This window comes from Macaca mulatta, chromosome 18 (genome assembly GCF_049350105.2).
Source record: "Macaca mulatta isolate MMU2019108-1 chromosome 18, T2T-MMU8v2.0, whole genome shotgun sequence".
Taxonomy (NCBI): domain Eukaryota; kingdom Metazoa; phylum Chordata; class Mammalia; order Primates; family Cercopithecidae; genus Macaca; species Macaca mulatta.
In genome coordinates, this window is record NC_133423.1 from 81,359,477 (window position 1) to 81,372,442 (window position 12,966).

General features: G+C 47.0%; 1 protein-coding gene across 1 annotated transcript in view; it reads right to left on the reverse strand.

Annotated features, from left to right (window-relative positions):
- Nucleotides 1-12,966, reverse strand: part of LOC114673869 (uncharacterized) — a 245,244-nt gene that overhangs the window by 121,709 nt on the left and 110,569 nt on the right. Inside the window, exon 5 of the mRNA XM_077975285.1 lies at nt 1,384-1,521. The gene's annotated coding sequence lies outside the window, so the exon portion shown is untranslated. The remainder of the gene's footprint in view (nt 1-1,383; nt 1,522-12,966) is intronic.

The following is a 12,966-nucleotide window of genomic DNA, read 5'->3' on the forward strand; positions in this document are numbered from 1 at the left end:
CTGAAACACGTGACACATGACGGGGTGTGAATAGCTGTGCCGCGCCAGCACTGAGGCTGTGACTGATTTACTGAGGGGGTTTCCTTCGCTGGGGCTCTGAAGGCGGGAGCTGCTGTCCACCGTGGTAATAAGGCTGCACGTCCTGGAAATGTTCTGAGTGCCTGCCTTTGAAAACTGGAGGGACTCAAGAGTCCTTTGGCTTATCAGAAGTAAAGTAAATGAAAGGAATACGCAGGAAGATCCTTATTGCCTAAAACCCACTGACTCCCATGAAAGCTTCTGATGAGGCTTTTGAGAGTATCATCTTATTCTAACGTTCAAAGCAGCTTTGATGCTAAGGCTCTGAACTCACCAGCCCCAGGGCCAGCCTGGCACATGGGCAACAAGGGCGGAGCGTGTGTCCCTGCAGGGACAGGGAGGGCCCAGCCCACAGCTCTCTCCCACCAGCTTGGTGCCTATGAGCCCACCATTCTCTCTCCATGCCATTGTGCTGAGCACAGAAGTCCTGAGCGGATCACAAGCGCAGTCTGCTCTTCCTGCCAAATGGTTCAATCAGAGCCAATTCCTTCCTCTCTTCCCAGAGATTCAGGGCAACCCGAGAGAATGGGACCCTGAGAGGATGAAACACCCAGGGCGGAGAGATGGTGATGCCAAAAACAAGCAGAAACGGAAGAGAGGAGAATCATACAGGGGATTCACCCACCGTGAAGGCTGCAGGCTCTTGTTACTTTGTCTCACCACCAGCTCTACTGGCAAACTAGGAAAACTGAAGGTGCCGAGTTTTAACTCTAGTTGTTAAATTGCACAAGGTTCCCAGAATCTCCTAACTTCTCCTGCTCCTCACAAATGTGGTAACTGGAAAAAACAGTTTAAAAACTTGCCATCCTTCAAAAGTATCTTAAAATAGATTTATATTTGTAGGTACGATCAATTTTCAAATGGCCCTTTTTAAGCCTGGAAACAAAGTTAAATTCCACAATATTGCAAAAGTAGAATCTGCAGCTGAACTAAAACTTCATACATGGGATTTGCGGTCTTTCTACATCTCTGGTTCAGAAATGAATTTGGAATTCAAGACAAGTTATCATCTCTTAAGGAAAAATGAATTGGGAGATGAAAGCGGACTGAATTTGTATTGCGATATTAACCCAGTCTTGCGGGTGTTGTTCCTGTGTTATTTCACCGGTCTTCACATCTGCAAGCGCTCACTCTCATCTGTCAATTATGCAACTGTAATTTTGATCAAAACGAAACACTAGGCACTGAGATAGAAACAGGGTGTGGTATTCTGTTTTGGACTACGAGATTTGAATAAAACGTGATAACACTGTGGTTGAACTCCGCTCACCCCGATGTTGAGGTTGAGCACTCCCAATCACTCACCTAATTTCGGCTTCACTCTGTGGTTCGGATACAGATTGTGGAAATCACAGCCTGGACCTGGAGCACTTGTCGCAGGAGCAGCAGAGTTTCCGGACCCAGCCTCTCCCTTTCCTTTGCTCTCCTGACAGCTGCCTGCATCTGGAAAACATTAAACAACCTCATCCTTTATGTGCATTCATTATGCACTTCAAATTCATTATCAATTATCAACTGACTGTGAAGAATGTTTGAAATCAAAATGAAGAGGAAGTAATTAATGAGGAAGAGCAGGATCTAGAAGGAAAGGTGAGCCCTCCTGGGGTTGGGACATGGGCTGAACACTGCAGCCACTGTGTTTCCTTACATTTAATGGCATTTGCAATACTTTTTTAATCAGTGGAAGATAAGAAATTTGGCTCCATTGTATGTAAGAAGTAAGGCCAAGTCTCAATTGTATATCTTCAATGGCACTGGAAGGTTTATGTGGAAAAACCAGACTTTTGGAGTATTGCTATCTGTAAAGGGAAAACATAAACAACCAGAATAACCTATCTGAGAATGGAACCCCCAAAGCAGTAAGACTTAGATCAAACGATTTATAAGGGGTTTCAACCCTTAAATCAAATGATTTAAACAGGAGAGCGAGTTCCATCATCCAGGGGACTCCCTTCTTCCTTATAAACCATGTGATCTAAGGGCTGAGACCCCATTGTGAACAGAGAAGGCCTACCCTCGAATCTGCCACCAACCGGAGATGGGTAGCAACCTTTGACAAGACAGTTATTCTCTTCGTGAATCCAAAACTGGTTTTGGTACTTGGAAATTGGCACTTAGATGTGGCACACAGAAATTGGCACTCAGAATGTGTAGTCCTACTTTGGGCAATGAGACTATTTCTGTGCTGGGAGGACAGCCGCTCTTCCCGTATCGCCCGTTTACCTGCCCCGGATCACATCAGCCGGGCAGAAGGGCAAGGTCAGAGGGCTTCCATCCTTCCCTGTGAGGAATTCAAGTTCCCTACAGGAGAGGGAGAGCGAGCTCATTATCAAGAGGTCTTTCCTCCCCAGGCAGCTTCAGAGAACCATCTGTGGATGTGGCCAGGAAATGCTGGCTGAGATCTCAACAAAGGAGCCGCCAAGTCCTGGCCAGCGTCTGGCACCTGTGTAAATGTCTGTCGCAGCAAGAGTGACCCCCATAATTACCTCGACCTTATTCAAGCGAGAAGTGCCCGTCAGCCTGAGCCCGGTTCGAGAGGCATGCTTGCTGCTTCCTCCCTCTCCCCGCGAGCACGCCCGCTGAATCTCCAGCTCAGCGCAGCCCCAAACCCCCATCATCAGAATTTCACCTCCTCCAGCAGCAGGAAATCTCCTCCAAGGTTGGGGGAGGCGCCCCACGCAGTCCTGACATCAAGGGCTCTCCTTAGAAACACACCAGCTGGGGGCTTTCTTCTGACTCACAGCACTTTCAGCCAGGATGTTCATGAGCCTGGGGTCCATTGTTTGTTTGTAAAGTCAACTGGATTCCAAGTTTAAACACGCAGAGGAAAGGAGGAGTTCCCCAGGCACCTCTGAACTCCAGCAGCTCTGGAATATTCCCATTTCAACATTCCCACCTGTGCTCCGTCCTCCCTCCCGCCTCCTCCATCATAGGGGATGAGATGTGTCCTTTGCAACGGGCGTGAGGAACAATTGTTAGGCACAGAACTAAGGTTAGAAAACACTTTGTACGTCAACTGATTAACAAGCACATAGTAAGTGCTCACAAAATACACATAATACTGATATTACCTCCCATATTTCAGCTTCTTGTAGCCTAAAGTCCAAAGCTCTGTTTTATGGAACGGGATAGCATGGCCTATTTAAAGATAAAGTGCCTTGTGTCCTTCAGATTGACATGGATATTTAAAATTCCATCATGCAATTTAAATAAGCACGGAAAGACATGACTTCAAAAAGTAAAACTGTCACCTATAGAAGTGCATACTAACAATATTACTAACAGTAAAAGAAATGTGAATTAAGCATATCTAAGTATCATTACAAACCTAATAAAAAATAGAAATTATAACAGCCAGTTTCACTGGGATTATGAGTAAGCCGTTCAATATTACATGGCAATGTGAATTGGTTCAGTATTTCTGGTGCCGTAAGCTCACTGCTCAGACTTAGTGCTCATCGTTCCGAATACCTCCCACAAAAAGCTAATCTATGAAAAAATTAAGTGCTTTGTGCAAAGATAGAGGAAAACTGAGATCAACTTAAATGTCCCCCAAATTATTTGCCTGAAGGTAATGTTTTAGAGTTTTCAGAGTAGTGATAGAGCGAACGTTTAAGAATCAGGACGTGGTTAGATGACGATGTGTCTGAGTGAAATAATGAACTGAATCAGGGGAGGTGTCTATTTGTGAAGGAAGCTGTGCCTACCTGCTCCAGACCCCTCAGATAATGTCTAAGTCTCCAATGCCCAAAGTAGGAAGGACTCACCCACCCAGAAGGAGAATCCAGGCAGTGCCAGGTAGTGTGGTGCGGCGGTTAAGGACATGGACATGGGAGCCAGCATACCTGCCTTTGAATGTGGCCTTCATTTCTTTGCTGTGTGACCATGGGAAGGAACTCAACTTCTCTGTGCCTAGGTTTTTCTCATCTGAGAAAGAGGAATAATAATAGCCCCTATCTTCTAAAGTCTTGTGAAGATTAAATGAGTTAACCTCAGTGAAGGTCCTAAAAAATTGCCAAGCTTATACGATGCGCTTGTTAGAAATGTTTATGTAATAAATAAGCAATATGAAGGTGCACACACTGTACCTTTTCCAATTCTCCCCTAGCTGGAGCAGGAGGAGAAAGGTATACCCTGGGAGCCAGCAGTAGAAGAGAAAGCTTATTGCCCCGGATCGCAGAAGACATCTAAGCCAATGGGGAAAGCACCACTAACAGCTGAGGCGATGGCTGATGAGCGGAGGGATTTTAAGTGGACGGAAGGAGTCCGGAATGTCAGGGTCAGGAGCAATGGGGCTCATCAGGGCAGCACTGCCTCAGATGCTGGGGTCTGGTCATTGTCTTATGTCAGCTCCTCGGGATGAGTGGCTGAGCTGTGCCCAAGGCTGGGCAGACAGGTCCAGGGATAAAGAAGGGTTCAAATCTGATGAAGATAGGCAGTGGTAAGTGCCAGGCTATAACAAGACTTGTCATCTCAGCCACCTCCCCAGAGGGCATGCACCCCTGTTTGAGGGTCTAGAGAGGTTGGTTGAATTTATCCAACGTGCTGGATGAAAGAGGCTGCCCACCAGCGAGCAGGAGGCTAAGACTGCACCTGAACAGAAGAGCTCATTCTTCCGCCCTGCATGAGGACTCTCTAAAGGGCTATGAGGGTCTTTGTTCCAAGGCGAGTCCCCAGAATCTCTCGGCAGTAGCGGCAGCTATGGAAACACATGCAAGGCTGCCCTGATACAGCCTAGCTGCAGTTGTTGGGCTAAAATTATTCTGGGCCTATTACATGTTGGGCTAAAATTATTCTGGGCCTATTGCAAGCTTTTGAGAGAAAGAGTTTGCAGACCTCTTACCAATTCATGAGGCTTGAGATACATTACATCCACACTAGATTTGACATTCACAGCTCTAAATTGGGTATTTACTGCTCAGAAAAAGGGAGCTCAGAGCTGTTAAGTTACCAGCTTAAAAAGAGCGCAGCTGTTAAGAAGCAGATCCCATACTTGACTCCAAGTTTTATGATGCAGAATTCGTGTTCTTTAGTCACACCTCAGTGGATTGCAATGAGATATGGAATGGCTTATGAACATGAAATGACATTACTTAAAGACGCACAATTAAAATGTAGGATGTAGCATAGAAAAATACATGGCTGGACAATGATAAAAGTAAGAAGTAAAACAGAACTGATGAAAAGAGAGTTCAGTGATTATTTGCCCTTAGTTCCTATTAAATGTACATATGTCCATCTTAAATAAATGTTTGCATGGAAACTTCGACCTATGGACATGAGTTTAAAAATGGTTCTTCTATTACTGATTAGTTTCACTGGTTTTTCTTGTTTTCTGTTTTACGTTTCTCATATTCCATGGGAATATTACATTGGAATTGATGTGTCATTTGCAAAATTTCTTCTCTATTGTTGGAGAACTCAAATCATCCAAGGTATTTAAACCTTCATGCAGGTCAATTTTTTTCCAAAAGAGAAAGTAATTAAATTGCTGAGCGTGTTGACTCCTGCATATAACCCCAACGCTTTGGAAGGCTGAGGCAAGAAGATCACTTGAGGTCAGGAGTTTGAGACCAGCCTGGGCCACATAATGAGAGCCTCCATCTCTACAAAATAATTTAAAAATTAAAAAGAGAAAATAGTTAAATGTGCGTCTTGTCAAGGCGCATCTTTACTCACTGGAACTGTCTACTTTCACAGAAAAAAAATAATACCCCTTTAGGGAACTCAAAGTAACTATCTGTTTATGAGGCTGAGATTTTTTCCCCTTCGTAGTTATTTATCACTGTACAAACAAAGGGCACTATAGTTACAAAGTTCCATAAAGTTAATGGCATAAAACAAAACCAATGTGTGAGCTCACGTTTCTGCCAACCGGCAGTCTGGATGGCTTAGCTGGATCCTCTGCTCAGGGTCCCCCAAAAGTGCAGTCAGGCATCAGTCATGCAACGGATCTCATTTGCAGCTCATGGTAGTCTCTCGAGTTCAACAAGTTGATGGCAGAATTCAGCTGTTTGTGGCTACAAGGGGACTGGGGTCTCTGCTTTGTTGCTAACTATTGACCGGACCCCATAGACAGCTCCTGACCACATGGCCCAGAGGTCATCACAATGACTCAGTTCTTGTAAAAGGCACCATTATTTTTTCTCCAGTAGTTATTCTCCCAGGGAATGAAGAGTATGTGGGGAGGACGTTGCTATCACACGACCTGACACTTTTGCTTGCTCTCCACCGAACTCAGAGGTGGACAGGGGAGCTTAGGCAGAAAGCAAGACATCTTTTACACCCCTCTGACCTGGGCCCCCAGAGACTAGTGAAGTTTCAGAGGAGCTGAAGGAATTCAGCTGTGGGTGGGAAGTCGCCTTTATGGGAGGACAGCAGAAGAAACAGATAAAGGTGTTTTCCAGAAACCCATGGAGAACAGTGTTCTCAGACGTTGAGGAGAATCCCTGACCAGCCCCACTAAGAGCTGAGCTGCAGCTCCTGGGCTGGTGTCGAGCGCAGCAGAAGGCATCCCGGTGGTGAAAGCCAACCGAGTCCAGCTGGTCTGACGTTGCTGGAAACAAGGCGGGAGGCCATAGTGTGGGCATGGCAGTTTTGACCCACCTGTCCAGTGACGTGTCACTGTGCTGACGTTGAGACTGCTGCTCTAAGGACCATCTGGACAGTGAAAGGCACCCCTCCCCCCATGGATCATTCCAGCATACTCTTATCCTAGAGCCAGTCGCCTTGCTCAGACCCCACGTAAGTCCGAGAACTGTACAGTGTCTGAGCTGAGAGAGAGCTAGAAGGTCATATGCAGTCCTCAGGCTTCACGGTGCAGAGAGTGGAGCCAAGAGCAGAGAACAGGAGTGCCTGCCCTGGTCAGCTTGTCTTAGATCTCAGCTGAAACTTATGTTAAACAAAACAAGTAGCTGACAGAGATTAAGTATGATCCAGGTGACTGTTTTAATCCATACAAAAGAGAAACCAACACTCCTAGTCAATGAGCCCTGCCAGCTCATGGAAACCTTTTCCCACTTGATCACACCTTAGTCACCACCCATCTGAGCAATAAATCCCCTGCCTGTGATGTGCTTAATGGGATCGTCGTTACAGCATTTCCAGCAAGGCCATGCCTCCTGTTGCTGTCTGCTTTCAGATGGCCTGAAAGGCCCACTGTCATATGGTCAACAAATCCAGCCCTCTGCCAGGGAGAGGCCCCTCCTACTGCCCAGGAGGTCTTCGGGGCATGAGAAGGATGCACTGGAGGGTGCCTCCTTTTGGCTGGTTCTGCATTCTAACACCGCCTGCAATGAGATCATTTTGGTGCTCCATATTGGGGGTGCTTGTGGGAGCCCTGCCAATCAGAGGGAAAGCGATCACAGGAAGAGCTGTCAATCACACAGCACCTGCTACGCGCAGGGTGCTGCTCTAAGCGCACTGCATACATTGGCTTATTACTTCTTAAGGTAACACTACAGATGAGAGACATAACCTGTCCACCCAGCCATGGCAGAGCCATGGGACACCAAAGGGCCAGGGGATCAGTGCCTCTCTCTATAGCCTTTCCATTGCCAAAACAGGCAGGGAAAGGAGCTATTATTTGTTGTTTACTGTATATGGATGGTGTTAGATGTGTGATTTTCATTCAATCTTGTCACCTTAGAAGGGAGAGAGTTTTCCTACCAGCTCTCACACAGCCACACCCAACCCACACCTCTGCCCGTCCCTGCTGTGCTGTTCTCATCGTACTGATCACCGTGCAGTGGGTATTTCACTTTGTTCTTTATTCTTTCTTCCCCACTAGAATGCAAACTGCGGGACTTATTTCCCCCCCTTTTTTTCCACTCTTGGGTGGAACGTGGTCTCTAGAACATGGCATGGAGTTGGTGACCAATAAGAAATCCTCAAAAGCATACGTGTTTCGCAGATGAGAAAACATGCTCAGAGTCATTGTCAAATGTGCCTGTGATGACAGAGGTGGCCAGTCACAGACCTGGAATTGGAACTGGGTGTTCTCACCTGGAGGTGCTCTTTTTTTTTTTCACCGTTCTAGTTATCAGAAAACATTTCATTTCCATTGAGTGGAAACTTTCCTTTGATATTTCCATTTGTCAGCCTAGTTACCATTTAGAGTGATACAAAATCAGTCTCATCCCCTTTTTCCCTATCAGTTTTCCACATTTGCAGTTGTTGTTCCCTCTATACAAGCCAGATCCTAACATAAAGCAGCTTTTCTGCGTCTCCCCTAGACCTATTTGAATTTGTCCTTCTTAGTTCTTTTTTATTTTGTATTGTTTTGAGACAGAGTCTCGCTCTGTTGCACAGGTTGGAGTACAGTGACACAATCTCGGCTCACTGCAACTTCTGCCTCCTGGGTTCTAGTGATTCTCCTGCCTCAGCCTCCGGAGTAGCTGGGATTGCAGATGCCCACTACCACACCCAGCTAATTTTTGTATTTTTAGTAGAGAGGAGGTTTCACCATGTTGGCCAAGATGGTCTTGAACTCCTGACCTCAGGTGATCCACCTGCCTCTGCCTCCCAAAGTGCCAGGATTACACGCACGAGCCACCAAGCCCGGCCCAAATTTGTCATTCTAAAAAGATGATGTGGCTGGGCATGCTGGCTCATGACTGTAATCCTAGCACTTTGGGAGGCTGAGGCAAGAGGATCACTTGAGTCCAGGAGTTTGAGGCCAGCCTGGGCAACACAGTGAGATCCCAACTCTACAAACATTTAAAAATTAGCTGGGCATGATGGTGTGTGCCTGTAGTTCCAGCTACTCAGGGGGCTGAGCGGGGAGGATTGCTTGGGCCAGGGAGGTCAATGCCGCAGTGAGCCATGGTTATGCTACTGCAGTCCAGCTTGGGTGACAGAGCAAGACCCTACCTCAAAATAATAATAATAAAATACATAAATGAAAGCACAGTACAAATCTCATCTTACAGGAGCATGGACGTTGAAGAAGAGCAAGCTGAATAGAAGCTCCAGGTGTCTTGCTCCAGGGGCCACTGGCAACCCCTCTCATTACAACTCCAACAGTACCCCATCTATGGGCTCCAATGATGCCCCATCTGGACAATAGTGCCTCAATAACCATCGGCCCATCTCCTCTCTATCTCACCAACTGACGGGGTGGACACAAAGCCTCAAGCTGTGTCCACACATTCTCCACAAAAAGTGTTACATGGGCAGAGAGGAAAAGCCATTGGCACCTGAGCCTTCCCATTAGTGAGCAGAGTCTGCCAGCCTCCTCCAGCTCCTCTGCAAGCTGAAGTCAAGACCCAGCAGGCCTGTGCCAATGTCGTGTCCTCTCTGTGTTCAGGCTTGGCAGTATCGCATTCCTGGCATAATTTTCCATCCTTGTGCCTGCAAGGCATCACTGTGTGGGAAGGGCACCCTTCCCTAATGATCTTGGCCAAATCCAGTATCTCTCATTCACATGGGTGCCCCCTTGCCTCCGGGGTAGTATAAAAGGTGGCAGTTGAAGCTGGGTAAACAAAAATAGAAGATGGAAAATGTCTCGGTCCGGTCCCAGCCTCAGGAAATCCTGCCTTAGCTTTTATCTCAGGATGGTGGTGTTAGGTTTTGCTGATGATGGGATGCCCGCTTAAATCTTCTACAAATCTTAAGGCAAAGTGAAAACGCTTGTGAAAATGCATGGTGTTCCTGAGTTCAGAACTTCCTATGCATCCTCAAATCACCAGCATTCTGCAGAAAATCACACGGTGGATGTGATACTGCCACCAGTCAGCTGCCACCAATGATGACCGGCCACAACAAAGCTGAATGACGTGGGGCATATCATACCAAAGGACCTCTCTTGTGATGCTGGTATTTATCTTTGAGACTTGCCTCTTTTAGAGGTGGTCTACATGACTTTAGTCAGTTCTGGCCCTTAGAGATCTTTCACCTGGAAATCTCCAGAACATACTGCACACTATCATGCCTCATGGAACTGCAGCCTGGCAGACATTAAAATACCCATTTTTCAAATAGAGGAAGTGGGTTCTTTGAAATTAACAGAATTCAGAAGCATTCAGAAGCATCTTGGAAATGGTGGCGAAGTAATTATTTTAAGCACAAGAGTCTGTTTTGATCTTGGGAATTACCTGTGAAGGCCCCGTCACAGGCTCTGCTGGCCAGCGGCAGCTGTGCATGGATGAATAACTGTTGCAGGCCTGTGTGAGCTTCTGCATGGCTGGAGCAGCACTGTGTCCCACAGCAGGTATCTCCTGGTGGTAGAAGTGCTGCCCTTCCCTTGGTTAAGCAGAGGGTCCTGGACTGGCCAGTCTCAAGCTTCCCTCAAAGGTTCTTCCATCACCAGGTACTTGGGATTCTCCTAAGGCAAGGGATGCTGACTTTCCCTTCCAAAACGGAGCACTTCTGAAGCTGGGGAGCAGAATCCCAATGATGCCCACGGGGGGCAGGCAGAATGCCACCACTCGGCCAAGAAGAAGTGTTTGGCTACGGCAGCCCAGAGTCCAGAGCCACCACACTTCCTGTTGCTGCACACGCTGCTTCTGCTGGTACTCACCCACACATGGAGTGTAGCAGGTCTCCCTGCTTCTACCCAGCTTCTCTGTAATCCTTTCTCCACCTGGCAGCCAGAGACATTCACTTAACATCTAGTTTATCATGCCCTTCCCTTGCTTGCCCTGTAAAGGCTTCCTCGCATCCCTCATAGAATTCAAACTCCTCACCCCGAGTCTCAGTCCTCCACCTGTGGCCCTGCCTGGTCTCCGTGCTACCCCGGAGCTCACTGACAACCTTGCTTTTCCTTCAAGTTGCCAGCATTCCCTCATCATAGAGCCTTACCTAGCTGCTCCCTTGCCCTGCAAGGCTCTTTACATGATTTAACCAACAACACTCATAGAGCAAAGGATTTGTGGCATCCAACTCATCTTCCCTGATCATCATGTAGCTACTCTCCTTGCTTTTCAAATCTCAGGGCCGGGCACAGTGGCTCACGCCTGTAATCCCAGCACTTTGGCAACATGGTGCAACCCCATCTCTACTGTAAATACAGAAATAAACTGGGCGTGGTGGCGGGCATCTGTAATCTCAGTTACTTGGGAGGCTGAGACAGGAGAATCATTTGAACCTGGGAGGTAGAGGTTGCAGTGAGCCAAGATCATGCCACTGCACTCCAGCCTGGGTGACAGAGCAAAACTCCAACTTCAAAGAAAATAAAAAAGAAAGAAAAATCTCAGCATGGGGGCCAGCCCATCAGAGAGCCCCTTCCTGATCGTCCACACTGACCCAGCTGTGCAGCCACACCACCCGGTTCTCAGTCCTCGCCTTGCACTGACACTGCACGCTCTTTTCTGTATTCATCTGTTCTTGTCTCTCCCAGGAAAGCAGGCACCTGTTGTATCCTTCGTGTATAGGACCGTACTAGGGGCATGAACACAATCACTCTTTTTTGAAGAACAAATGAATATAGAGAACATTATGGCCCCTTCTCCCCAGACTTCACTGCACCTGACACTCTCAACACAGGCACATTTATTTATTTGCAAACTTGTATGTGAAATCTGCATGTTGGTGCTCTCCTGGCCCCACACAGGAACTTAGCTTTCAAATGCAGATGCATAACATAAATGGCCGTTTCACTGAGAAGTGGAAAATACGTTCTGAAGGTACAATCATAACGACAGTGTTTTTGCCTTCAGGTCTTAACACCCAGCATTCTGTTTCTTAGGTGTCCTGCTGGATACCCAATTCCTTTGACATTTAAAAATAAAGCATGCTTCCCCAACAGAAATATATCCCCTTCCCTATGTTACTGTGCAGATTTGGGGACCCAAAAGTTACTTTGCTTCTATATATTGCTAACTAAGGAAAAAGGAGGTTTCAGATCTTAAACTATCATTAGACATATCATCAGAACCGGGACAGAGCCTGACTTGTGATTTGCAGTTCCTGTCTCAGCAATTGCTGCAGCTGCCTCGCTTAACACTGCATTTCTCATTACCTTGGTGGAGCTGGGGGGAAATGGAAAGGGGGAATTTCATGAGCTCGAGCGTCCTCTTTTGCATCCTTTGAAATTCAAATCATGTTCAGCAATGAGCAATTCATAGACAGGATATAATTGCCAGTACAGCTTATAAGATGTCCTTTCCTCACCAAAACGCGATCAGTCTACACACCCACCCGAAGGCCACGCAGAGGAGCGGCGCTCCTGACAGGCACAGCCTCCGCGGGGCAGTGCGTTCTAACCGTAGAGAACTCTGGGCCCCAGAGGCCCAATTACACGGCAAAATGCTGTGTTTCCTCACATAGTTCTCAAAGACAGTCACCTGCTCACTGTGGGGAGATTTAAGGTCTTAATCACCGAGGAAAGGCATTTCATGAAAAGGTTACCCCCAAAGAGAAATCCAAGGTCGAATTTAGATGGCTAGATACGCATTGGAGTTAATCTACTCATTAGTTCTTAAAACAAGGGACACCTAGAATTCAAAGGGGGCTGTTTTACATCAGGGGCACCCAATCTTTTGGCTTCCCTGGGCCACATTAGAAGATGAATTGTCTTGGGCCACACATAAAATACACTAACTCTAGGCCGGGCGCGGTGGCTCAAGCCTGTAATCCCAGCACTTTGGGAGGCCGAGACGGGCGGATCACGAGGTCAGGAGATCGAGACCATCCTGGCTAATATGGTGAAACCCCATCTCTACTAAAAATACAAAAAAAAACTAGCCGGGCGAGGTGGTGGGCGCCTGTAGTCCCAGCTACTCGGGAGGCTGAGGCAGGAGAATGGCGTAAACCCGGGAGGCGGAGCTTGCAGTGAGCTGAGATCCGGCCACTGCACTCCAGCCTGGGCGACAAAGCGAGACTCTGTCTCAAAAAAAAAAAAAAAAAAAAAAAAAAAATACACTAACTCTAACGATAGCTGATGAGCTT